General features: G+C 39.2%; 1 long non-coding RNA gene across 1 annotated transcript in view; it reads left to right on the top strand.

The window, feature by feature from the left end:
• Positions 1 to 27,778, top strand: part of LOC120306735 — a 182,094-nt gene that overhangs the window by 95,925 nt on the left and 58,391 nt on the right. Inside the window, exon 2 of the long non-coding RNA XR_005556381.1 lies at positions 9,766 to 9,858. This is a non-coding gene — a long non-coding RNA (uncharacterized LOC120306735). The remainder of the gene's footprint in view (positions 1 to 9,765; positions 9,859 to 27,778) is intronic.

Raw genomic sequence — 27,778 nt, 5'->3', positions numbered from 1 at the left:
TTAATGATGCCCTCTAACTTTTCAAAGTTGGCATCTTTAAGATCTGTGGACTTCAACACTGCTCTGATCAAAATCACATAACAAATCATTCTAAAAACTTACATTGATGTGCTCACCCAATCTCAAGATCCTGTGCTGAAGAGAACATCTAGGTTTTCAGGGATTCATAAAATGTCAGCAGGTTGGCTTCTGGTTCTTGATCATGGTGCTGGTGGGTGTGCGGAGAGAGCCCTCTCTCCGCCGCCCAGTTTCCCTTCGTCGGGCGACCCTGAAAAGGGTCATAAGTCGCCTTGGAGGGGCGACGATCGTGAAGAGGACCCTCGATAGATCGTGGAAGGGCAGCAGCCCTTCCGTTTGATCCAAGGCAGCTCCTTTGGACCATCGGAGAAAAGATCAGCCATCAACATGGCCAATTACTAAGCTGTGCCTGCCGAAAGCCAAAATTACCACCAAGCACTATGAAGCACCGCGGAGGATTTTGGTGAGACTCTTCCTTCCTTTTCTCTTACCCCAACTACCTTCCTGTGAAAGCCTACTGAAACTTCTTCCCCGCTTCTAACAAAGCGGCATTTACTTACTTTGGGAAATTAAGCTTTGGGGGAAAAAAAGAACAAGTAATTTAAATAACTAAATAACTGGACTTGTATTTTTTGGACGCTTCGGGGTCCCAAAAAGTTTCTATTATAAGAATCTATCATCTCATCTATTTGTTAACTTGGAAATTTTTTTTAATTGGATAAAAGTTTAACGGGTGTCTGGAAAAAGATTTTATAGTCTATTGGGGACATCTTGTGGCAAAGCCTAGTACAGCAACAGATTTTTTTTTTACTGTGAGGCCTGTTCATCCTTTAGAATTAGCCTTCACATTATCTAAAAAAAATAAAAACCTGAAACAGTTGGGTGGTTAAAATAACCTCTAGGAATAGTGGAGATGGATATTTGTTGACTCTTATTAAACATAGCCTTCATTAAAGGATTATCTCTAACCACCACAGAAATGGAGGAATTCTACTCACAACTTAACTACAAACTTATACTCGAAAAAATCCTGAGCTAATGAACTCCAGAGTGAAACACAAAGATGTCACCTTAAAATTACAAATGGAAACCCAGACCTTAACCGATGAACTTACAAACCAAAAAACAACTGAAGAGGAACCAATTAATATCAAAGAGGATTCTACACAACAAATACAACCCATGGAGAATTTTGACAAGCAAATCTTGATTTCAGCTAAAGTACTTGTAACTCAAAATGCAACAGAAACTGAAGAAAGCAACAATAAGATGGAAACACAATATAATGAGAACTTAGACAATTTTGACAATCAAACAATAACTACAACACTGGATATGACCTTCTACTTAAGCCAGATGAAACTAGAAAAAGAAGAAGACTCGACTGAACTGATTACAAACATCTTAAATCAAACAGGGAGATTTGAACTACTAGGGCAACAATTTAATGATTACAAAGGGACCAGTCCCTTTGAAAAATTGATAACTGGATGGTCTCCCTTGATTCAAACATCATGTGTAGGAATGAAGGGAGACCTATTTGAGGATTTCAGGGCACTGGTGTGGAAATCTGCTTGGCACAAAAAGAAAGCTAGAGTTAGATTCAAAAATGGGATTTTTCTTTTCCTCTTTCTCCTTATTGCTAATTGATGATGGAACAGCTTAAAATTTTACCTAACGGGCTAAGGAGATTTTTAGAAATATTGACTGATCTAATATCCAGGACTTAGAAATGAAAATTAGACATTAGACTATAGTTTTGAAATCTAATATGGAAAGGGGTTTGTGACAATGAAAGACAGTTTATTAGTAAATGATGAGCTACTAGAATGAAAAATAGAATATATTTCTGAAAATGTAACTATCTGAATAATATGTGTATTTTAGACATGATAACTACTCTGTAACAAAATTAGGGAAATTTGGGTTACCTGAAGTTTAAACATTATGGTTATTAAAGGCAAAATTGGAATATGGTAATTGGAATTAGGTAACATTTAAAAACAGGACTTGGATATGTATAAGCAAAATTATATCAACAAATGTATTGAATGACTGAGCTATAATTAGAAATGTATTAACTTGAATTTGATACAATAATTAAGGGAAATAGAGAGGGAGTTTTTAATGATGTAATCTGAGAAATGTATGAATGATTTTGTTATTGGACTATTGACTACCCTACCACTGCGCTATAAAACTGAAAAACTAATAAAACTTCTTATAAAAAAATGTCAGCAGGTTCATGGTCAAGCAAATCTTGTTCCAAAAGGCAGATGCTTACAACAGAGAAGACACACTTTCTGGGCATAATTCTTGTTAAAAGTGCAGAAAGTGATTAAATTCATAATTTAGTTGAATTGCATTTTCGGACCTAACGTTATAAATATCTTCCAAACAAATTGTTTCAAAAGCACAAAGCACAGATTTGATCTAATCTTTAATACATAAACCACGATTGACTGGGTCCACACATATCCCTAAACTATGAATTGCTATTTATTGATGTAATTTTGCTAAATTTATGCTGTACTTTCTTGTAAAAATTCAAAGCTGCATACATTCCCCTCTATTTTCCCAACAACAACTCTGTGAGGTAGGTTGGTCTGAGAGAGGGTGACTATCTCAGGTCAGCCTATAAGCTTTCATGTCTCAGGAGGAATGAAAACTGGGTTTCTCTATTTCTAATCTTACTCAATCGAAAGCATAATTGATTCCTTTGAGAGAAATATGTGATTCCAGTTAAGTCTGCCTCTTCCACTGTAGCATGGGTGTCAAACTGCCGGCCCGCAGGTTGGATGCGTCATGGCGAAACCACGCCCACCCCACTGACGGCAATGGGAAAAAAGTCACAATATGTCGCAACACGTCACAAGATGTTGCGAATTTGACACCGCTGCACTATAGTATTTGGTAAGCATCCTTAATACAGTACTTGGTACTATAATTGTCCAACACAAACAGAGCACAAATCAGTTATGTATCACCAAATCTATGAATTATTTTTCCAGCTATTCCAATCACTAAAAAAAATCTCTTTGAAGATTAATAAACAAATACAAATATTTATTAATATCAAGCACTCCAAGTCCCAATGGCATCACTGAAGCCACTAACTGATTCAAAAGATTTGTATAGCCAATTGTAGGACTCTGGGCAACTTACAACAATAATGCTGTACACTGTCCAGAGTCATTTTGCATGTGAGTATATTGGGCAGCTATATAAATTTGTTTAATAAATAAAATGATAAAAAGCCAAGTAAGTCAAAAAGACAGGGTATCTGTCTAGGCTGGGAGATCAAAAGGAGCTAGGTGGCAGCTATAACTCCACAACTAAAACCTCACCTCTTTTAACATGTTTCACACGCTCCCCTCCCCTCTACCTTCTGCAGGAAGGAGAAGTAAATGGTTGTGTTCTGAACCTCAAGATAAATGAAAATGGCACAATGAAGTTTGCCTACATTTTGCACATACCTTTTTCCTACTTCTGAATTCTGCTCATTCTTACATTCTGGCCCTTTCAGATTCATACACATACACACACACAGAAAAAAAAAAATCCAGAATGAAAAATGGTCTTGACATGCAGACATCATCTTTGTATTTGATTCTTTGATGCCTTCCCAGAATGGATGGCAGATTTACTTAATTTTTCTTTCCTACGGGCAATACCCAGCTCATACATTCCTATGAATTCCTCATGCAGTTCGTGTGACCCAGAGATCTCTGCAGTTATGCTTTTATAGAGGCATTTTTCTATATGAACTGGAAGATCAAATAAAGCCTCTTATCTGCAGGTTCATATTTCTGTTTTAATAACACTTAAGCAGCTATGGCTGATGGGGAGCTTGCAAGTTCCCAAATGTATTATCTCTTTCAGGGACAGAAATGAACTTCTCCTGTAGGTCATAATTGGATGCCTCAAAATCAGTGAAGTCTCTCATGCAAACCAGATGAATTTCAGGCAGCGGCCAAGCTAATTGGTGGGCTCCCCCTTCCTTTTTCCCTTTAGGTGAAAACAACTTCAACAGCAAAGGAAAAGTCTATGTCTTCTCCCCCCTCCCTCTCCTTCACCCCCTTTTACAGCCATAAGTAACATCTGCAGAATGAGACCAATCAAAGCCAGATGTGGAAAAGGTCACTTATTATGACTAGGAAGTATATTATTAAAATAATAAAGGGGAGGGGATGCTAAAACAAATAAAGAGGAAGAAGAAAATGCAACATAAATGAAAAACAGGCCAACCAAACTATACAATATGCAATGAACTCCCTTTCAAAGGATAGTCATGAATTTCATGGTACTTGAAAGTTTCTTGGCTTGTTCTGAGGGTCGATATCAGAGAACCCAAATTAATTGCATCTTTGCCATTGTCTCTTGGATCATATGCTCAAAACAACCCAGAATGGCAAGATTGTCGCAATTCTTAATTGGCAAATAATCTGTTAATTATTTGCCCTTTAAAATCAGGCAAGAGGAAATTGAAGTGAACCCAATTATGCCCAGATGCAGTTTCCAAGATTCTTCATCATTGGTCAAAATAACTGGAACTGCTGAGAGTTCCTATATCTGGTCATTATCTTAATTTTGGTAATAGTGATGAGGTATTTCTTCCCAGTAAACTGGGAGTGTGTTATGCAATTCTTGAGGTAAATGCAAAGTTTTGCTTCAGCTTCAACATCTTCAAAAGAGGGAGAGCAAGGAGCAAAATTGGCTGAAGAGAAAGAGGGATGTTGCTATGGTCAGACTGGTGGGAAAGTGTTGGCTATACATTTCTTGGCTGTAGCCTTGGAAGAGGTTTAGGACAACATAGTTCTAAATCCAGCTGACCCTGAATCTTTCATCCCAACCTGCTTGCTGGAAGCATGCCTTGCAATGGCACAGTTTTGCTATGTCATGCTACAAGTTTTGCTGTGTCCTCTGAGTTAAGCAGGAGGGATGCTGGGAAAATAGTTTTCTAGTACTATGAACAATAGGAACAGAATTGTTTCACTGGACAAAGACTGAGATTTGAAATTATAAAGCAACGATATTTTAAAGAGGAAAAAAACAGACGTCTGATCCAGAGGATGGGACTTTTATTTCTTCAAAGACCATTCCAAGCAACAAAAATAGACTTATTGATTGAAAATATGGAAACCTACTTAGTACAGGAAAAAACCTAGAATTAGATTTAAAAGAGAAATTTAAAATTGTGTAATGGAATAAAAAGCAATATTGGATTTATGAATTGTTTAAGGACTAAGATTCAGAGTTAGAAGTGATTAAATATATATACATATAGGAGCATGATTATTAGAGTAGATATTTTAAATAGATTAAGAATGTATTGGATTGTACCTATGTAATGTTTGGGAAATATATGAAATTTGTTATTTACTGGAATTGCAAAAATGATGACTGCTTAGATTGAGGTGCTTTTAATAATTTATGGAATGTTTTAAATTACTAGGATAGATTTCTTGTATGACAACAAAGACATGATAAAGCATGATAAGCTGGAGAAAATTTGAACTTTGTTTAATGAATATGAATGAATCAAGGTTTAGTATTATTTTGTTATTTTAAAGAGATGGATTGATTTTGGGATTACATATATATATAGGGCTGATCAATATTTTATTGCTATTAAGATATCTATTGTATAGTGGAAGAAGAAATAAATGAGGTTGGTGTAAAATGAGGGATGTGAGAGATTAAGAATTAGAATCGATAATTTTTTGATTTAAATCTAAACTATTGTATTTGTAAAGGTTCTACATTTAGGCAAGAAAAACCAAATGCATAATTACAGCATAGGTGGCACCATGCTCAATAGTAGTAACTGTGAGAGGGCCCTCGGAGTCCTAGTAGACAATCACCTTAATATGAGCCAGCAGTGTGCTGCAGCTGCCAAAAAGGCTAACATAGTGCTAGGCTGCATTAACAGAGGGATAGAATTAAGATCACGTGAAGTATTAATACCACTCTTCAATGCCTTGGTAAGGCCACACTTGGAATACTGCATCCAGTTTTGGTCACCACAATGTAAAAAAGATGTTGAGACTCTAGAAAGAGTAAAGAGAAGAGCAACAAAGATGATTAGGGGAGGCTAAAGCATATAAGGAACGGTTGCTAGAATTGGGCATGTCTAGTTTAACGAAGAGAAGGACAAGGGGGGACATGATAGCAGTATTCCAGTATCTCAGGGGCTGCCATAAAGAAGAAGGAATTAAGCTATTTTCCAAAGCACCTGAAGGCAGGACAAGAAGCAACGGGTGGAAACTAATCAAGGAGAGAAGTAACCTAGAACTAAGGAGAAACTTCCTGACAGTGAGAACAATTAATAAGTGGAACAGCCTGCCTCCAGAAGCGGTGAATGCTCCAACACTGGAAGTTTTTAAGAAGAGACTGGACAGCCATTTGTCCGAAATGATGTAGGGTTTCCTGCCTGAGCAGGGGGTTGGACTAGATGACCTCCAAGGTCCCTTCCAACTTTACTACTCTTACTATTACTAAACTGATAAAGTTATAACACAGGTTTGATAGTGATAGAAATTTAAAATAGAAATGGAATATTTAAAGGTATTATGTTAACTGAGGGGAATAGAGAGGGGATAATGAAATTTATTGAGTTGTGTTGTATATATATATATATATATATATATATATATATATATATATATATATATATATATATATATACTTTTGAATGTTTGACCACCTAACCATCACAGTGGGTCTTGAGTACTTTTTGTTTAAGAATCTTAAAAAATCAATAAAATGTCTTTAAAAAAAAGAATAGTTTCACTGGGATAGGTAGGCAGATAGAGAAAGGAATTCATCCACACATTGAAAAAGACCAGATTCAGTTGTATGCTCAGCAACTTAATATGGGATATGAACCTGGGTCTATTTCTTATGCTATCCCTCACTAAATCACAATTGGTTAGGTTTGCACCTTGAGCTAAATCAGAAAATCTCAACTTACAGTCCTCAATGGATGGGTTCATACACATGCTAGGTCGAAATCAATCCATTATAATAGGGTTGGTTTGGCTTTGGTTTTTAGCCCATTCTGAGAATGCAATCATACATAATTTTCTTTCCACTTCTATTTATTTTAATCCTTTCATCATCTCTCTTTTCCATCCTACCCTTCTTGGCCTTCTGCCTCTACTTTTCCCAGGTCTTTAGTCCTTCTTTCAGTTTTATTTTTAGACAGCCCTAATCATAAGCCAATCCCTCTCTAAGATCTGAGTTCTTATCATACAAGTGGGAGAAGATTTTTTAGCCTTTTGATTCTCCATCAGGAAAATATAGTACTGTAGCACTATAAACCAAAGACTATATTATCCATGGTAAACTTAATCATGCTTCTCTCCACTGGCCCAATGTTGTGAGTTCACATGACACCCTGAATCGGGCAGCCTGGGTTCATGCAATAGGCTAGGCTAAAATGCAATTGGTTAGCTTGCAGCTCAACTTGTTATGCAATACTTCAACATAATCCTCACAAAATCTTGCTGTAAAGCAAATAGGACATTTGGGAAACATATTTGAGGTAACAAGAGAAAGGAAAGGGGCAAGTGATATATATTTGCTAGCACTAGGCATTCCAAAATAACACCCACCATGTTTGACGGCAGAGTTCCCGGAACCCGCTCCAAGCGAGAAATTTATCATATTTTCTCTTCCTAAGCCAAAGAAAGCAAAGGAAATGTCCAAATAGAAAATAAATTACTATCTCGTGTGGGTGTACTTGTCCTTCAGTAGAATCAAGACCGATTATAACCTCTACTTCAGGTAGTTCATAGCAGTTAATTAACAATGGGACAGAGTTGGGAGGGAGGGCTAGGGTACTATTTCCCCAGAAATGTAAAATTAAGCCCCAGGTGATACCAAATCCATAGTTTATAGCCAAGGAGCATTTTCTGCAGTAAATATGAAGCAAAATGCATGACTCCTTAGTGGAATCTTCAATGGTAGCAGCTAGTTCAGGTCCTACCACTGCCTCTACTGAGCTTCTGTGTTTATGATCAGATCAAAAGCAGAATTTGTCATCTTAACTTTCTAAACTCTTACAGCTATAATGCAACCCTACAGAACAAAATTGTAGAAGCTTTATTCTTTATTCTTGAGAAGAGCAACACACAGTCATGGTGTGTGGTTCCAGAGGATACATAGCCAGACAAAATTAAATATCATTTAAATCCATGGTATACAATTAATAAGAATTCTATTAAATGTTCAGTAATTTCCTTTATTATCAAATTAACTTTTTGAGGGGTTCGGATGGGGACCTCATAAAGTCCTGGGGCTTCCAATTATCTATCTGTGGTGCAGGGCTATCTCCAGAGCTCAGAATATGAAAAAAAAAGTACAGGGCTTTGATTGCATGATTGTTGCTGGTATCTAGATTTTTTTTTTTTATTATTCTTTGAAGACTCCTTGTTCTGATATATAGCTATAGAACCTTTCTCAAACTTGGCAACTTCAAGATATATGGACTTCAAATGGCTGGGGAATTCTGAAAGTTGAAATCAACGCATCGTAAAATTGCCAAGGTTGAGAAACACTGCTTTATGCACACTCACTCATGCACATAGAAAGGTTGAGATATATGTATTTAACATTTTTGAGGGAGGGAGAGAGGGACAGAGGGAAAGAAAGAAAGAAAGAAAGAAAGAAAGAAAGAAAGAAAGAAAGAAAGAAAGAAAGAAAGAAAGAAAGAAAGAAAGAAAGAAAAGCAATGGAAATGAAACTACTCCCAAAAAATGATTATTAGCCTCTTTTTGGTCTCCTGTTCCAGATAAGTGGTTTTGCTATTATTCTTGCTATTTGATTTTTTTTTCCTAATATTTTCTGGGAATCTGCTTTCTTGAATGTTAAATTCTTAAATAGACCTGTGGGTTGGGATGAGATGCTTTCAGATTCTTGAAACATGTTATTATATTTCATTTCAGTCTTTTCTTCTCCAGATTGAGTGTTCCCACTTCCTTCATGCAGAAGCCTTAGGTTCTGGTTCCTTGATCATTCTTATTGTCCTTCTCGGAACTTGCTCTAATTTATCTGAATCCTTCCTAAAGAAGACACAATCGTCAAAGTGGAACTTGACCAACACAGAATAAAGATTAACTATTTCTCATTATTAGAAAATTATATTTCTGATTATGCAACCTAAAACTGCAGCTAGACCAGTGGTTCTCAACCTGTGGGTCGGGACCCCATTTGGGGTCAAACGACCATTTCACGGGGGTCGCCAAACAATGCAGTCCGCCATTTTTTTCCCCTTTTCCTTAGCTGTGCTACTCCCTTTTATTCTATTGGCTTTTGAAAGCCAATAGAATAGACTCTCTTGAATAGCCAATAGGCATGGTCCAGGCTGTTGGTCCAGGCTGAGCCCGCCAAAAGTCCCATTCTGCAAACGGTGCTGCACCAGTTGAGTAGTCCTAGACTGACGACCGGTTGAGTAGTCCTTGACTTACGACCGGTTGGGGGTCGCGGCATTAAAAAGGTTGAGAACCACTGAGCTAGACACTTCAGAGTCAGTGACTATCCCAAGCTCTCTTTCACTAGCCAAGTCAAGAATTCCCCTATATTCTCCTATATCCTATATCCTATACTCTATTTGTTAAATTAAATTCAACTCAGTTCTCTAATCTGTCAAAAATATTTTGATTTTTATTTCTCTTTTTTAAAAGTGCTAGCTATCTTGAATACCTTGGTTTTGTTTTGTTTTCTTTCCTCTATATCTTCATCCAGGTCATCATTGAAGATCATCATTTAAGATTGCAGGGCCCAGGAATGAAATAGTTTTCATTTGATACTTCACCCCAACTTGATGAAGGAGGATTGGTGAGTACTCTTTGGGTACAGTTTTCAACTCTCCTCTAGTTATATTCTCCATGTTCTCCAACTTAATATCCAGTTGCTGAATCTAAAACTTAACATCTGATTTATCTGCCAGGATCTGCTAAATGAATAAGTTAACTAATTTTTGTTGCAAGTCTATTGTAAAGTATAATAAAATGGTAGCATTGCTGTGTATCAATGCATGTCACCTACCACCTTTTGTCCATCTAGGAGATACTTACAAATGCAAAACTCTGTTAGATACTGTCAAAATACTGCTTGCCAGATATCAGTTACTCTCAAATGCCGCATTCTTGTTCCGTTAGTACTTAATATATTGCAGAGCAAGGCAGAAGTATGGCCAACTGATTATTGCTTCTGAAAGCCAAATGTCAGATTTGGTTTAATTTATTAAGCATCAAACATCCCATTGAACATCTGGCAAAAATCTCCCAAATTTGTAGAGGAAAAAAAAAGTTAAGATAATGTTGAGTGACAACAAAGCATAGTTCTACAATAAATGACAAAACACATTTTTCAGACAATGATTGCTTTTATTGCTCTTTTATCATTCTGATCCAATGATTAGTACAGTAAAGAGGTTTTTCTCTCAGGTATGGCTTTTTCCATTTATTTATGGGACTTAATCTATCCCTTGTTGCAAACTGGATCCATAAAAATGAATAGGAAAACTTCCATGGGCAATGAAGCATGGCCTATGAAAGCTCTCCACATCAGGAAACTCTCTCTCTCTTTCCTCATATGTTCAGTCACTTCTGACTCTTGGAGGCTTTATACATTAGATTTTATTTTCCATTTGCTGCTGTTCCAGAATTTTGTTTAAATTTTCTACTTTTAAACCTGTATCTTATGCGATTATTTCTATCCAAGGTGCTGTTTGTCACATTCCTTTTCTAGTCCTTCCATCCATTTTTAGCATAACTGTTTTTTCTAGATTTGAACAAACTATATAGCAAGACAGTCTTAGTTTGATAATCTTAACCTCCAATTATATTTCTGGCTAGATGTGGTCTAAAAATTCATTTGTGGTTTTTTTTTTTTCCTGCCCAAGATATAGCCCAGTTTAATGGGTTATAGTATTCTTTGATGTGTTTTTTTTTTTAATTATCCAACTTTTACTACTGTGAGTTATTATAGAAAAACCATAATATTTATTATTCTGCCCTTGGTATTAAGCCTGATGACCTTGCTTTTCCAGGTCTTCTCCATGCTAGTCATTACAGTATACCCAAGTGGTAATTTCCATTTAATTTCTGGTCCAGTGTCTCCTGCATGGTTCATTTTGAAACTGAGGGAAAGAGTCCTTGTTTGATTCAATTTCTTCATTGCCAATTTTTATTTGGCTGCCACCATTTTCAGCTATAGTCATTACTTTAGTCTTGTTGATGTTTCAGCACAGTCCAACCTTTTCAATTTCTGCCTTATGTTTTAGGATAAGTTGTTTTATACTCTCTTCATTTTCTGCCAGTAGAGTGGTATCATCTGCATATTATTGTTTCCACCACTAATTTTCCAATATGTTTACATTAAGGCTCCTCATACTTGCCTCTGTACAGTATAAATTAAAAAGAAGTGGCAATAAAATAAATATGCCATTATGTCCAAGTCTTATGTATTAACCAAATTGCTGATCTCTGATCATAAATGAAATGCCCTATTAACTTATTAAAGTGTAGAAAGCCATTTTGATAAGATTTTACACACATATCGATCATTCAATGTTACAATCATGTATTTTTAACTAGCAAAAAAAAAGATTTCTAAAGGCTTACAATTTCCTTAGCCTACCCTCCTCTTTTTTCACAATCCTTCCAATAAAAGCTTTGCATGCAAAACAGCTCCTCTTGCATCTGGCCTTTTTCCTAGCAAAGTAAACAACTTCTCTTGTCCCGAAAAGCAAAGCAAGCAAATGGGCTTGGGTTATTGAGAGAATAAAATATTCCTGCCATATTTACAATCAGAGGTCTTTTGTGATGAAACAAAAACTTGTGCTCAGGGTCTCCAAACCTTCCTTCTTTCCTTCCTCCCTCCCTCCCTCCCTCCCTTCAAGGTACCCATCATTAACCACATCATACCCTATACATACATGTCTTATGAGCAAAAAAGAGGGAAGAAAACTAAGTGTCCCACAGAAGTTTTTATGTCTCTCTCTTAATTCGCTGTCTAGAACAGTGGTTCTCAACCTGTGGGTCGGGACCCCATTTGGGGTCGAACGACCATTTCACGGGGGTCACCAAACAACTCAGTCCGCCATTTTTTCCCCTTTTCCTTAGCTATGCTACTCCCTTTTATTCTATTGGCTTTTGAAAGCCAATAGAATAGACTCTCTTGAATAGAGTCTAATTCTATTGGCTTTCAAAAGCCAATAGGAATTGTCCAGGCTGTCTCTGCCCTGCTGAGCCCGCCAAAAGTCCCAGTCTGCAAACGATGCTGCACCAGTTGAGTAGTCCTCGATTTATGACTGGTTGAGTAGTCCTCAACTTACGACCGGTTGGGGGTCGGGGCATTAAAAAGGTTGAGAACCACTGGTCTAGAACAAAGAGGAATGTTCCAAGCCAAATCCATCTTTAATTGCTGACCTTTGAAATCAATTCTTCCTTTTTCTCTAACACTAGAGTTGCTTATTATGTTTCCCAATTCTCTGAAACTGTAGTTTGTTAGTCTATGGTAAATACATTAGAAAAAGTCTGGTAGTGTCTTTTCAGACTAATACATTTTATTAAAAGACATAAAGCATCCATGAACTATACCCCACTTAAGATGCATCTAATAAAATGAGCTATACTTCGTGAAAGTTTACACCTTTTATTAAAATATATTATTCTGAAAAGGTGTTACCAGACTCCTCCCGAATTTCACCATTCTGAAAGAAATTAAAAGGCTTCATAAAGTATGTCCATACATTTGGTCTGAAACCCAACTAGGGAACACAATAGAGAAATGACAGAAAGTTGTAGGGTAACAGTTACATCTAAATTACACCATATTTTAAAAAAATTCTGTGAGTTTTGGAATCACACAGGACTCTTCCTAGGCTGAGATTTTCTGAGCAACATAAACAAAAAGAAAATAAGAAAATATGCAGAGACATTGGCGTGGAGAATCCAAAGTCTTATTCTTTACTTCCTCATTTACTGCTTTGGGTGTCAAAGAATCCAAAGACCAATTTATGAAAATGTAATTAAAATAGTGTTATCTTTTCTGGTTCACTGAACTATAGGTAAACTTAGGCACACTGAAGTCTCATTGAAATAAATAAGTTCAAAGCCATCTATCTCTGCCCTGCAATTAATGGTTTTGATACTGTTCTTCACGAAAATCATGACCACAAAACCCACAGCACTATTGTGAACAGGCAAGGAGGCATTTAAAGAAAGCTAATACTCCTCAAATAAAACAACCTTGGTTGGACACTATAGGGGTTTCTGCTGTTGTGCTCCCCAGTCCCTAGCCTGAAGTAGCTTGCTATATGCTATATGCATTATAAATCCTCTGGCTAGCTCACAAAAGCAGAACAATATTCACAGTTGAGACAGTGGAGGAAAGAATGAGGCCAAGGAACCAAAACTGGCTGAGAACCCAACAGCTCAAGCACCTGCCATCTGTGTCTCAATATCCCACTGGAAAGTTGTTGTGATGAGATCTGCTGTAGACATGGAAATGGAACTCTAGGCCCAGTGTGCAAATGCAGAGTAATCCTAGGCCATTCGCTTTACTGCTTCATGAGATCATGTCTTCGTACAAGAATGACAAATCTTTTTTTTCCACATAAAGCCATAGGCTTGTTTTAGAACTAGAGGCAGACTTTAGATACTCCAGTTGCCATCAAGAGGACCTCTGTGCTGTGCATCACTGAAGCTTAATGCACGGGATTACACGATCAAGTGCTAGGAAATAATCTAATCAAGTCAGTGCCCTTTGTTGGCCTTCAGCATGAGCAGACAGAGAGTCATCCAGCCCTTGTAGATGAAGCAAGACAACATAAATCCCTTCATGTTCTCCCCAGTTCACTTCTTGCAAGGATCTGCCAGAGGGGAAAGAATCCATTCCACAGCTCCACGACTTGACAGGAAGGCCAGCAGCTGCAGCCCTTCCTGTGCCAAATGTGAGAAACAATTTTGTGCGTCATTCCAGAAATGATATTGCTTCATTCCAGGCACTGTTGTCAAATAATTGTTTCATTCTTCAGAGACATGCACCCACTTTGGCATCCAGAGGCCATTGGTCTCTTTAGCCACCAAAAAGAGGCCAGTTACCAGCTGGAAGTTGAGAAGTTCTCATGTCCCACAAGGAACTGTTTATACAGAGGGATGACTGGAGCTGGGATGTTTGTGTGGAGACTAGGAGAGGAAGGCTAAAAAACCTCAAGTAGAATCTTACTCAGAAAGAGTGGATACCCCTCAAAAGACTAAAGAGACCTTCTCTCAAATCCCAAACTTGGCATGCTTTGGAAAGGAATGTTATATGTCTTTCTACATTTGGTTCTCTAAATATGGGAAAAGATGACCCCAGAACATGCAACCTTTGGGGAGCACCCAGTGTCAGTGTCATTAACAACAGCCAGCTCATAAAAATGATGAATATTTTCTGGCTGTGGTTCATGTATCCTATTTCTGTGAGAAAGGGATGCTGGCTAGGTCATATCAGCATCTGCTAACCAATGGATTTTCTTTATTCCATCTTTCATTCTGTTTTAACCAGTGACATCCCTCAGAGGCCATATTTGGGAATCTCTGTAAGTTTTGATGTTAATTCTCTCCTATGCCCATTTAAAAATAAGATTAGCTGCACTTCAGAGGACTTGTTAGAATCTATGTCTAGTTTTGAATTTTCTGTACTTCTGTGCAAGGCCAAGCATATATTATATAAATTATAGTACTGTAATTTTTATAGAATGCTTTTGGCAGGGCTGGGACTATGAATATTTTATTCAGCATGAGTGTTAAGCAATTGCCAGTCCCATTTCCCTCCCCATGAGAGAAAAGACACAACCATACCTGATTACAAGAACTGAATAAATATGTTCAACTCCCACCTAACAGATGCTAATGGTTTTGTTGGCTATTGTAGGGCAGTTCCTAGGGGAGTGAAATCTGGATGTCAAGAAGCTAATTTTTGAAATACACTAAGAACAAAAACACAAGATACTGAAAATAATTGTCTTTGTACAAACATTAGGAATTGCATGAGCCTTTGGGTTCTGTAATCCATTATTTTATGCAGTCTCTTCTCCCTGAATTGAAAAAATGGTTGGATTTTTATTAGCTTCTGCCTTCTGAATGCCCTCCAAATTCACACACGGTTTTATTCCCACTATGAAAAAAGCTCAGTTCTGTTTGGTTCCAAGAGGTGGTCCATGAGATAGAGCTGACAAGCAAATATTCATAGAAGACAAATGAAAGCAATGGATGTATTAGCCAAGCTAATGTCCTCCCTTTTGTTGGCATAGTTGCACGATATAGTCAATGTACCAGAAGCCCCATTCCTGATCCTATAATATAAAATGATCATAAATGTTTAAAGTACTACATGTGCAGGAACTACTCAATACAAAAACTTTTAAGTAGGCCAACCTGACTATCATTTAGGGCAGATTGGAACTAATGTTGCCAGTGAATTTCTTGACTAAGACCACCTAGGGAGTTTATGAAGGTTAAGAAATCTAAACAAATGTTTTCCCAGGGCACAATCAGTCGTTAACCCACTATGTTCCATCAGGACTCATTTTCAGTGCTGGCCCTTCCATTATGCAGAAGAAAACATTCAATTTATGGAGCAAAACTCGAATATGTCTGCAGGGTAGAAGATGAACAAGGATGACTTAGCATGATGCATTCAGGTTTGTTGGAGGATGCTTTAAAACAAGTAATCAGCGGAATGGCTTTCCTCCAGAAGTTATGGGCACTCCAACACTGGAGGTTGTTAAAAAAAAATGGAACAACCATTTGTCTGAAATGGTATAGGGTTTCCTGCAGGGAGTTGGACTAGAAGACCTCCAAGGTTCCTTCCAGCTCTGTTATTCTGGTACTCCTATGATCTATGTCATAGAAAAATGTGACAGTCAGCTGTTTATAGTAGGAAGCCATCTTCAAGTAGCAAACTGTCTTAGAAATGTAGAATCATAGAACCAGAAGGTGCTATTTCTGCCACCTATTCCAAGCCCTTATTCAGTAGAAGAATGCAGACTGAAGAATCCCAGACAAACGACTGTCTAGCCACTACTCAAGTCAAACCTTGCATGAGATGCTGCTGTGCACAGATGGTATTTGGTACCTGATGCAAAATCTCTACTGCATCATTCAAATTACAGAATACTCATTCATGTGCTTTTCAAAGTGAGGAGCCAGTGGGCTCTATGCCCAAGACTAGCTGACTACTGCTGAGGGAGGCAGGAATGGAGAATGCCAGACAGCTTTTCCAGAGCCAGCTGGCACTGCTAATGTCTTGGCTCATCCTGGTCATACTGTATAGCAAACAAGGAGGCAGAAGGCCAACACTGAAATCCAATGGCTGACTTTAAATTATCAGAGGATTTGCTTTTGCTTTAAAAGAGGTACGCACACCGAAAGGAAAGCAAAACCAAAAAGTACCATTCAAGATGTGGTGTGCCATCTGCAAAGCGGTCTTCCTTTATCTTCATTTCTATGAAATGAGTGGAAGTAGGGGAGAGAGTAGGTAGGCTAAGAAATAGGTTCTTCTGCAATAAGGTCTAGCAACATTATCATGTTGCCCTTCAGCCACAATTTTTTATTCCAATCTCTGCCCATCTGGTACTGCCGACAGATTTGACAAACTTCAGTTCACCCGGCATTCTCAGCTAATATGGGCAGACCTCTTGGAAAAGCACATTCTGCTCTGTTTTCATCAACCTCCTTCTACCTGTTCTTTAATAGTCCTTGCATATGGTTAATTTCCTCAGCAAAGTCTAGTGGGATTACCTCCCAATTGGCTATATTTACCTGTTGAGTCTTCTACTTCCATTATTTTATCAATCTAAGAAAGAGAATAAGAACTGTTTTATTAAATCAACAACCAAATTTCAAGGGCAGTGAACCTGAGCTATTCAAAGCATTTAGTAGGCAGTGTTCAGCTGCCTCTGAATATGAAACTACTATTGTTAATACCAAAGCTGGTACTTCTGGACTCTATTCTAAGCTAAGGAAGGTCCTTTTTCTTCCTCTTATGCAACATCTAGCATATAGATGGCACAAAATGTTTAGTTTTGGCTTTAAGGCACTGCATTAACCCAGCATAGTGTAACGACAACCAATGATTCTGCAAAAAAAAAAAAAAAAAGACTTGCCCCAAACAGGAAATCATCTCCCTCTTTCCTTTGGACATTTGCAAATGTTTGGATTTTTAAGAATCACTGTGGGTGGAGCCAGGACTTTTTAACTATTGTTACCAACCCCCATCTATTTTGGATCAACCTTTCTGCTAACTTAAGTTGATCATGATGCACTCTGCAATATTGTTTTGGTTATTATACTCAAAGGGGGCAGGCAGCTCACACAAGTTGTAAGCAACCAACTCCGCATCCGATTAACAAAATGAGAGGCTGGGTGTGGTGCTAGTTAGAGACAACTAATGGGCTGAAGGGTGTGGATAAAATCCTATTTAGATTGTCTCTCAGAGGAACAATTGTGTCCTTGTAAACACTTGAGTTGTTCAGTGTTCAAATCTGAATGAAAAACATTGATTGTGGCCAAGGGTGAGAGGAAGAAGCAAAGAAAGAGAAAGATGTCAGGCTTCACTGCATAACAGAATAGTGTCAGAATAGCAGACATTCAGGTGAAATATTTCAAACCGAGTTACCCCTTCAGTGTCTGTGCAAAAAAAGCTGCAGGTTTTTGTTCCCAAAAGAGCATGAAGGCAGCAGATTTTCTTCATTGTTTAAACCTCAAAACCAATATTAAAATATTATAAAGATGGAGTTTCTATTGAATTATTCCTTATTAGCTGATAAACATTATCCTTCCAGAAAATTGGTTCCTTAATTTTCTAAAGAAAAAAGAAAGCTACCTAAGTTAGTGGTCCCCAACGTTTATGGCTTGGCGGCCTGGCCGGGGGGGGGAGAGGGGAACCAGCCTGCATAAGGGCAGGCTGGTGTGTGTACCAGCCTGCCACTTGTGCAAGTTGAGATGCGCACACATGCTCATGCGCCAGTTAGCTGCTCACGCGGCCCGGTTCCGAACAAATCATGGCTCGGTCGTGGGTCACAGCCCGAGGGTTGGAGATTCCTACCCTAGGTTGTTAGACAATTACTTTGTTCTTTCTGTAAAGAACATAAACATCTGCTCCAATTTTACTTATCATTTTATAAAGCTGCTCTTGCAATCATAATTGTATAGATCTTCATCCAGTTTCTTCATCTCAGTTAACTTTTCCCCAACTAAAAGTGCTCAAATGATGTTGCCTTTCTCTGGAATGGAAATGCTCCAAGCTTTTGATCCTTCGGGTTGCATTCTTCAAGTACTACATTCTTTCTCTTTTGAAGAGGCTGATCTCCTTCCTTTCTTTGGAAGCATTTTTCTTTATGAAGGCCTTTTTGTGCTTGGCTCACAACTCGCATCTACGTCACTTGGTAACAATATATTTAAGGACTGGTATTTGAATCTGCAAACTGACCCTCCCAGTTTGTTTGGAGTGAAGCAGAAAAATCATATTCGGAAATTTATTAAGTTTTGCCATTTTTAGTTCCATATCTATTTGTTGAAGAATTACACACGCTTGTACTAGCACCAAAATTCAATGCAGACAATCCTCTAGTCCAGACATCCAGGCTCTGAAACATAGGGGGGGGGGTGTTAATTTTTATCCACTCCCTTTGCAATTCCTGTCTTTCTACCACTTTTCATCTTCAGATACATGGAGACAGATTCAACTGCACTGCACTGTATAACTGATGAAACAAGGAAGACAAATAGGCTCTTCTATGGCTATTATTTATTATTTTATGCCTTTGAATTCGAGGTGCCTGGAAAGTCCCTTAGGTTTTCTGGGCAAGGTGTTTCAGAAGTGGCTTGCCCTTGTCTCCTTTCTAGAAATGAGAGAAAGTGACTGGCCCAAGATCACCCAGCTGGCTTTGTGTCTAAGACAAGACTCGTGGTCTCCTGGTTTCTAACTTGGTGCCTAACCACTAGGCTCAATGGACTCCCTTGTTCTATGAGTACTTGCTTCCATTTCTCCTTGGCCAGGAATAACAAAACTAACATAAAACTTTGCTTAATCTTGCCAAGCCTGATATCTAACGGAGGTTCTAGCACAGTGATGGTGAACCTTTTAAAGACCGAGTGCCCAAAAACTGGCCCCGCCCCTGCTCCACCTCCTGCCCCATCCCCACCCTGCCTGCCTGCAGGGCCACTCACCGCCTCCAGGGCCCGCTGCAAATTGCCCAGGCAGCCCAGCAGCGCCATGGTGGCCACACCCTCTACCCGTGCCCTGCAGCACCATGATGGGGCATGAGGCCAGAGTCTTGTCTATGTTGCCTGGCCGCCATGTCCTTGGCTGCGCTGCTCCACGTAGGCCACACTCGGAGGCGACTCTGCTCCAAGAGGGCTTTTTGTGAGGAGGGGGTCGTGGATGGAGGCAAAGCTGGGGCAACGGTACATGTACCCACAGAGAGGGCTCCGAGTGCCACCTCTGGCACGCGTGCCATAGGTTCGCCATCACTGCTCTAGCAGTTATAGTCAAACTCAAGAGTGGAATATTGGGAAAGATTGGCCTAGCTAATTTCTTTCTCCTTGCTTAACTTTTGTTATAGAATAGGCAGTAAGGAGAAGAGAAAAAGAACCACCAGTTAGATACTGTGGAAACCTGGTAAAGTATCAAATGCTAGACACCTTGCCCTATCCCTATACTGAAGATTTAAAGCAGCGGTTCTCAACCTGTGGGTCGAGACCCCTTTGGGGGTCGAAAGACCATTTCACAGGGGTCGCCTAAAACATATTTCCTCCCCCCACCGCTCCCCCCACGGCGTCACCTTCCTCCCCCTTTAAACTTTAAAGCATCATGAGACAAAATATGTGGTATGTGATAGGACCTATGCTTCTTGAATACATGTTGGGCTGAACACAGTGCACACTATAAAGGAGAGGGGGGAATCAGAATGGGACAACTTACCATAGGCAACTCACTGTGGCCAACTTGCCACAGCCAATTCACTGTGGGGCAACTTGCTACGGGACAATTTAACAATTCTATTTAATTATTTAAAATATATAAAAAATATTTTAATTTTTGCCATTCACATTTCATTTTGTCTCTCCTTTTGCATCCTTTCTATTCCACTGTTTATTTGATGTTAGAGCAACTCTTGTCCTGCATCAAGTTGGGTGTGGCGAATTGTCCTGCAGTGAGTTGGCCATGCATAGTTGGCCTCAGTGAATTGTCATAGACCCAAGAGAAATGCCTGTATGGTTATATTACCTTGGCTGGGACTACCAGAATTGGGCTGCCAAATTCAGGATGATCACCCAATATTGCCTATAATTTAATGGTGATCTAAACTAGTAGCCTTAATCTGGTAGTCCGAATCATAGATAGTCTGTTTTCCCGTTATGTAGATGCTAAATAGTGTAGAAGCTATTAATTTAGCTAAATTAAAAAGAATTGGTGAGAGGAAAAGAGCATGGGGGGAGTTAGTTAAATAGCTGAAAAGCCGACAACAGATTGAGCTAATACTGCCTAGACAAGCCACAGTATCAGTTTTTCGCAGAGAAGAATGTCGTGCCATGCTAGTTTAATTGATAACGGACTTAAATGTTAAGAGGAAAAGCAAATCTGGCTCTAAAAATCAGCTAATCTTCTAGGTTGGTTGAATGAGTACCTAACAATTAAATATTGAGGAGTAATTAAATGTGATACAAATGTTGCAAAATAAGGATGTTCAAAACATTTCATCCTTAGAACACTCCAGCATCAATATATTGTGTAAGTCATTATTTCTTTCCAACAGAGACAAGTTCTTTCCCTGGTCTTATTGGCTGAGAATGGGTTAGGGAGGGAGTAGCAGAAGAGAAGCAGCACTGATTTAAGTACATGCTCCAAGAAATGGAGACGACAGAGTCATCAGAATTCCAAAGTCCACATTTTGGACAGGGAGGACCACTGGTTTGAAAGAGAGGTCAAAGAGACCATTGATGTCAAAATTGAACAGCCCTCTCTCAACAGAGGGGGAGGGATATGACATCATCTATCTCCAGTCTACAAAATAGTCCTTTCAACAGTTCCAAGAAGGCTCCACACCCATTTGCACTACTCAAGTGACCCTGAGGACCCAGATAAACCTCAACTACTCTCTAAAAGGCAACAACCAGCTGTCTGCAAGGAGTATAAATCCTGCCATTCCCCACCATACAGCCAGAGCTGAAGAAGCTTCTTGGATGAGAAGTGAAACGTCTTCAAAGAAAAACAAGAAAGTCCATTTGCCTCGTGAAAAAAAGCACCTTTGGGAAATGACAGAGCTACTAAAACTGATGTTGGAGATCATTGCCCTAAACCTGTTGACTACTCCAAAGGCTTCTTCCCCATCACATAACTTTTCTTTTAGTCTGAAAGAAGTATAGGCCTGGTAGATTATACAAAAGGAAATTCCCTTTCCCTCCATTTATAAAACTATATGCATTTCTGTCTGCCCTATGTCACTCTTTCCCCAAAGCCTCCCTCTTCAGTAAAGCATTCCCATTACTTCAGTCAAGTTGGGCAACCTTAAAAATCCAATAAATAAATCAATAAAGTTTGTTTGTTTGGGAGCAATTATCTCCAATTGTCTCAATAAGTGGCGGTACCTAACCAACCCCAGCTGATCTTGGAAGGCAGATTACCTGGCGAGAGAACAATCTAGAAAATCCAAACTGTTGACTAGGAATCAGAAGAAAAATGCCAAAAGGCGCCAGTGGCTTAGCGCAGCACTGCCAAGAAAACAATATGTAGAGTTAAATCTGACTCTAAGACATTTTTACTTTTTTGTCTAAGACATTTTTACTTTTTTAGGTGGATAACAGTCACTTCCTTCTAATTAAATTTAGGGTTTTATAAATTAACTTCCCCCAATTTAGGGATGACTAACTATATCTTCCATCTTCCCTACTTCCATAAAAATCTCATTGGCCAAAGCCACCCTGATTGAGAAGGAAGAGAGAGGGCAAGAGAGAGAATGGAAGGCAACTCTAAGGAGGTGGGGCATTAGTAATATTTCTGAACCTTTGGTAACAGGAAATGTCACTAGATGGACATTATGAATGAAGCAGAGATAATATTCAATGCTGGAGGGTAGGGATGGCCTTCCCAGAGTAATAGAGGTGGTTTGATGTTGGAGGAATATGCTATGTTGCTCATTATTGCAGAACACAATTTGGCAGAAATAACTTACCTTGTTTTAGAACATTTCAGCTGACTCTCCCATTGACAGCTGTAAGAAGTGTTGCTGACTAGCAGCAAGTTCTGTCACAGTTAGTAATATAGCTTTTGACAGAAAGAGGGTGAAATAGTATCAAATCATTACTACCAAGGGGGAGATCAGTAACAAAACCACGACATTGTACTGATGACAACTTTGGATATCCAACAGTTCAGCCCGGAAGAGAGGACATAGGCTTCCTAAGGCTTCCTCCTGCTCCATACTCCCTACTTTAAGATTCTTACATATGAACTTGGCTGGGCAAATGTTACTCTCCTTGAATCAGTGATACAGGGAACAACAACATAGGGAGCAACACTGAGTTTTCTCTAAGCGGCAAGAAACAAAGTATCTATGACACCTTGTACATTTTGTGTCTCTTACCTGCTGATACCTTTCTCCAAGCACATTGCTGAAATCTCTGTGCTTGCCCTGTGCTTCTTTTCAACCAAACACTTGAGTTCAGGCCAGGTTGTGCTCAGACAGGCAAAGCCCATAATTCATTTATTAGAAAAAGCCTTGATGAATTCCAGACACTTGGCAAATTGACTTGACACTGCAATTCTGTGATGCTTGAACCCCCTGAGGAACAGGCCAGACAATGAAGCAGAGAATAGTCAGCCATGACAACTTCCCTGGTGGCTTAGGTGTCCTAGGCCAGGGGTAGGCAATCTTGGCTCTTTTATGACTCGTGGACTTCAACTCCCAGAATTCATGGCTGGCTCAGGAATTCTGGGAGTTGAAGTCCACGAGTCATAAAAGAGCCAAGGTTGCCTACCCCTGGCCTAGGCCAAAGAGGCTAGCAAACAGCCAAGAGGAAGAGGCTCAGATCTCCAGTTGATGCCCCACCACTAGCAAAAACCAGACCTTAAGAACAGGGTTGTGGCTGGCTAGCACAAGAATAACAGTACCCTCTTAAGACAGCATGTTTAGTCATGCCAAAGGAAAAAGTGTTGCCATGTCTAAGAGGATCTGCTGTAGGGATAGCATCCGGATACTAAACATTTATCTGTAAAACGCAGCAGACAAAACTTTTCAAAAGTTAAGAAATAGGAATTGTGTTTCTCTCAGTAGAACTCACAAGTAGTCCACTTTAGAGGGAGGACAGACTTGGCCTTCTATTCCCTTTCCCTGCTTTAAATGTCTGTTCAGTACATTGTTGAGCAGGAGGAATTATTAACCTGCTTAAATTTCCTCTGACAGTTCTTTTGCAGCATGTACTTTTGGCATGTTTAAAATGGATTAATCTGGTTTCTACCTATCCTCTTCAGTCACTAAATCACTCGTTTACTGTAGGAAGAACATTACTAAAGCAGTCAAGATTAACTCACACCTGGACATCAATTTGTTGGAACAACTCTTAAAGACCGATCTCCCCTTGGAGCTTATCCTGAAGGTTAGCCCCTTACTCCAGTCTCCAGGCCAGTAGCCACCCACCCATTGCCAGCTTAAGGCTGAGACTCTCCATTGCCAGCATACAGCTGATGACAGTTACCAATTGGCTTAAGTTTCAGCCTGCATCACTCCAGTGGTATAAGCTACTGCTTCCATCCCAGTCATTAGCTCACATCACTGGAGTGATGCACACTGGGAGCCTGCCAGTCTGTAGCATCATCTGAACTAGAGACAGATCCAGCCACCAGCCTCCATGGACCATCTTTCAAATAGCCATGAATGGCTAATGAAATTTGCCAGAATTTGACAGGTTGCATTAGCTTTGAGGCCCATGGCATGCATACATACAGGATAATGAATAGATGCAATTTGGGCAACTAGTACAAGATGACTAAAGCAATTTGCTTATACAGTATCTGTATCTCTATCATTTTCCTGTAAATATTATTTGCTGTTAAAAGTCCATGAGTTCGAGTCAATATATGTGGGTTGTATTTTTATGGGCAAGGAACTGGTAGGCAGATGCAAAAATGTACTCATTATGTGTAATGCATAAGCATTGCAAATATTGTTGCAGTGTTCAAATTCTATATAGAGTGAATGTAGAAGATTTTATTGGTTTTGTTGGTTTATTGATCATTGCCTCCTGACAAACACAATGCTGGGGCAGCAGGGAGAAGGCAGGGAACAGGGAGAAAGCAGAACTATTCAACTCGTTTTTTGCATCCATCTTTACACAAAGGGAAAAAACAGTCCAACATATCAAAAACAGTACTGTAAAAAACAGATTAGAAACACAAGTTAAGATAGGCAAGAAAATAGTAAGTCAGCACCTGTCCACTCTAGATGAGTTCAAATCATCAGGACCAGATGGATTATACCTCAAGGTGCTGAAGGAACTGGCAGATGTTATCTCAGAACCACTGAACTATATCTTTCAAAGATCCTGGAGCACTGAGCAACTACCAGAAGACTGGAAAACAACTGATGTAGTTCCCATCTTCAAAAAAGGAAAAAAAATGGATCCACAAAACTACAGACCTATCAGTCTGACCTCAATACCTGGGAAGATTTTGGAAAAGATAATCAAACAACGAATCAGCGAACACCTAGAGGCAAACAAAGTCATTACCAAAACCAACACGGATTTGTCAAAAACAGATCATGCCAGACAAATCTTATTGCATTCTTTGACCAAATGATAAAATTCATGGATCAGAGGAATGCTGTGGATATAATTTACTTGGACTTCAGTAAGGCACTTGATAAAGTAGATCACAACCTACTACTTGATAAGATAGAAAAATGTGGGTTGGACAGCATCACCACCAGATAGGATTCATAGCTGGCTGACCGGCCATATTCAGTGTGTGCTCCTCAATGGAAGTGCATCTACATGGAGGGAAGTGTGTAGTGGGGTGCTCCAGTGCTCTGTACTGGGCCCAGTGCTCTTCAACATCTTCATCAATGATTTGGATGAGGGGATAGTTGGGGAACTCATCAAATTTGCAGATGACACCAAGCTGGCAGCAATAGCCAACACTCCAGAAATAGACTTAAGATACAGAAGGATCTTAACAGACTTGAACTTAAAATCCGACCCATGGATGAATGTTACTGTATTGTTTGTCTTGTTAAGTTATATTGTGTTTTTATTGTTAGCCGCCCGGAGTCCTGTGGGAATGGGGCGATCTATAAATTTTAATAAATAAATAAAATAAACAAACATTGGGCACTATCTAACAAAATGAAATTCAATAGTGAAAAAAGGTTCTACATTTAGGCAAGAAAATCCAAATGCACAGGTATAGTAGGTGGTACCTTGTTCAATAGTAGTAACTATGAGAGAGATCACAGAATCCTAGTGGACAATCACTTAAATATGAGCCAGCAGTGTGATGCAGCTGCCAAAAAAGCCAACACAGTGCTAGACTGCATAAACAGAGGGATAGAATCAAGATCATGTGAAGTGTTAATACCACTTTACAATGCCTTGGTAAAGTCACACTTGGAATACTGCATTCAGTTTCGGTCACAACGATGTAAAAAGATGTTGAGATTCTAGAAAGAGTACAGAGAAGAGCAACAAAGATGATTAGGGGACTGGAGGCTAAAACATATAAGGAACGGTTGCTGGAATTGGACATGTCTAGTTTAATGAAAATGACGAGGGGGGACATGATAGCAGTGTTCCAATATCTCAGGGGCTGCCACTTAGAAGAGGGAATCAAGCTATTCTCCAAAGCACCTGAAGGCAGGACCAGTAGCAATAGATCACTTGTTCTCAACCCATTTCACGGGGGTCGCCAAACAAGGCTGTCCGCCATTTTTTTCCCCTTTTCTTTGGCCATGCCCCTGGCACCCGGTGATGTATAAGTGGTTGGGGGTCACCACAACATGGGGAACTGTATTATGGGGTTGCGGCATTAGAAAGGTTGAGAACCACTGCAATAGATGGAAACTAACCAGAGAGAGAAGCAACCTAGAACTAAGGAGAAATTTCCTGACAATTAGAACAATTAATCAGTGGAACAACCTGCCTCCAGAAGCTGTGAATGCTTCAATACTGGAAGTTTTTAAGAAGAGACTGAACAGCCATTTGTCTGAAATGGTATAGGGCAGTGGTTCTCAACCTGTGGGTCGGGACCCCATTTGGGGTCGAACGACCATTTCACGGGGGTCGCCAAACAACGCAGTCTGCCATTTTTTTCCCCTTTTCCTTAGCTGTGCTACTCCCTTTTATTCTATTGGCTTTTGAAAGCCAATAGAATAGACTCTCTTGAATAGAGTCTAATTCTATTGGCTTTCAAAAGCCAATAGGAATTGTCCAGGCTGTCTCTGCCCTGCTGAGCCCGCCAAAAGTCCCATTCTGCAAATGGTGCTGCACCAGTTAAGTAGTCCTCGACTTATGACCGGTTGAGTAGTCCTCGACTTACGACCAGTTGGGGGTCGCAGCATTAAAAAGGTTGAGAACCACTCCCATGCCTGAGCTGGGAGTTGGACTAGAAGACCTCCAAAGTCCCTTCCAACTCTTATTATTATTATTAATTGTTGCTGTTTTTGATGTTAACATGCCACAATTTAAGTATTTTGTTTTCCAACATTCCTAATGCATACAGGAACAGAAATCCAGCAAAAAGCAAGATTTTATGGGCTAAACAGGGGTCTCCAACCTTGGCAACTTTAAGACTTGTGGTTCTGGGAGTTGAAGTCCACAAGTCTTAAGGTATCCAAGGTTGAGGACCCCTGGGCTAAAATATACTTGGGCTTATTAGGCACAGTGTATTAAAAAGAACTGGTAAAATTGTTGTTTCTTTTGATTACTACAGGATTTTTTTAAAAAATATTTTCAGTATATATATGTATTTTGAAAATCATGATCCTATTAGCTGAGATATCTATAGACTGGATGGCATGTAATAGTCAAGAGTTAAGTAGGGCTGTGAGCAATAAAATTTAGGCAGGTTTAAAGTTTCAAAGTTGTATGTTTGTTTTTGAAGTTATTGTTCTAAAAAAATGAAAAGCAGGAATTTCATGGATCTCCCTCCCTTACATCAAAAGCATGTAACTCAAATATTTGTGCAGACTGTGGACACTGAGCTAAATAAGATCACTAGAGTTGTGTAGAAAAATTCCTTGGAAAGGTTTTCAGAAAATAAATCGATTCAAAGTTTTCTTGCAGCTCACATCTGGAGTCAGCATAGCACCTATCTACCTGGTGTGATCCCTGAACTGAACATCAGGGAACAATGAGATTGGTTCCAAGCTTCTATTGTTTCCTATTGCCAGAACACTCAAAACATTTTAAATTTTGTTGTCTGGCTACAGCCAAACTCAGAACATTTTGAATGGGCTACTTTGCCCTAAATTTTAGAAATGATCACTTTCCATTTCTATACGCCCATATTCACTAGAGATGGAGCCAACAAATAAAGAACATAGGCCGACAATGGCTTTTACTGGATGAAATTCAGTTGGAATATGCGTGTTTTGAGAACTTTAGGCTCCAAGAACACATTATACCATTTCAACCTCCAAACCAATACTCTATTAATATGAGAAGAGTTATATTCCATCTAACACTCCAAGGGTATTACCCCAGAGCAG

Source organism: Crotalus tigris, unplaced genomic scaffold (genome assembly GCF_016545835.1).
Source record: "Crotalus tigris isolate CLP2741 ecotype Arizona unplaced genomic scaffold, ASM1654583v1 scf7180000017749.438534, whole genome shotgun sequence".
Classification (NCBI taxonomy): Eukaryota; Metazoa; Chordata; class Lepidosauria; order Squamata; family Viperidae; genus Crotalus; species Crotalus tigris.
This window is presented reverse-complemented; position numbering and strand designations above follow the sequence as displayed.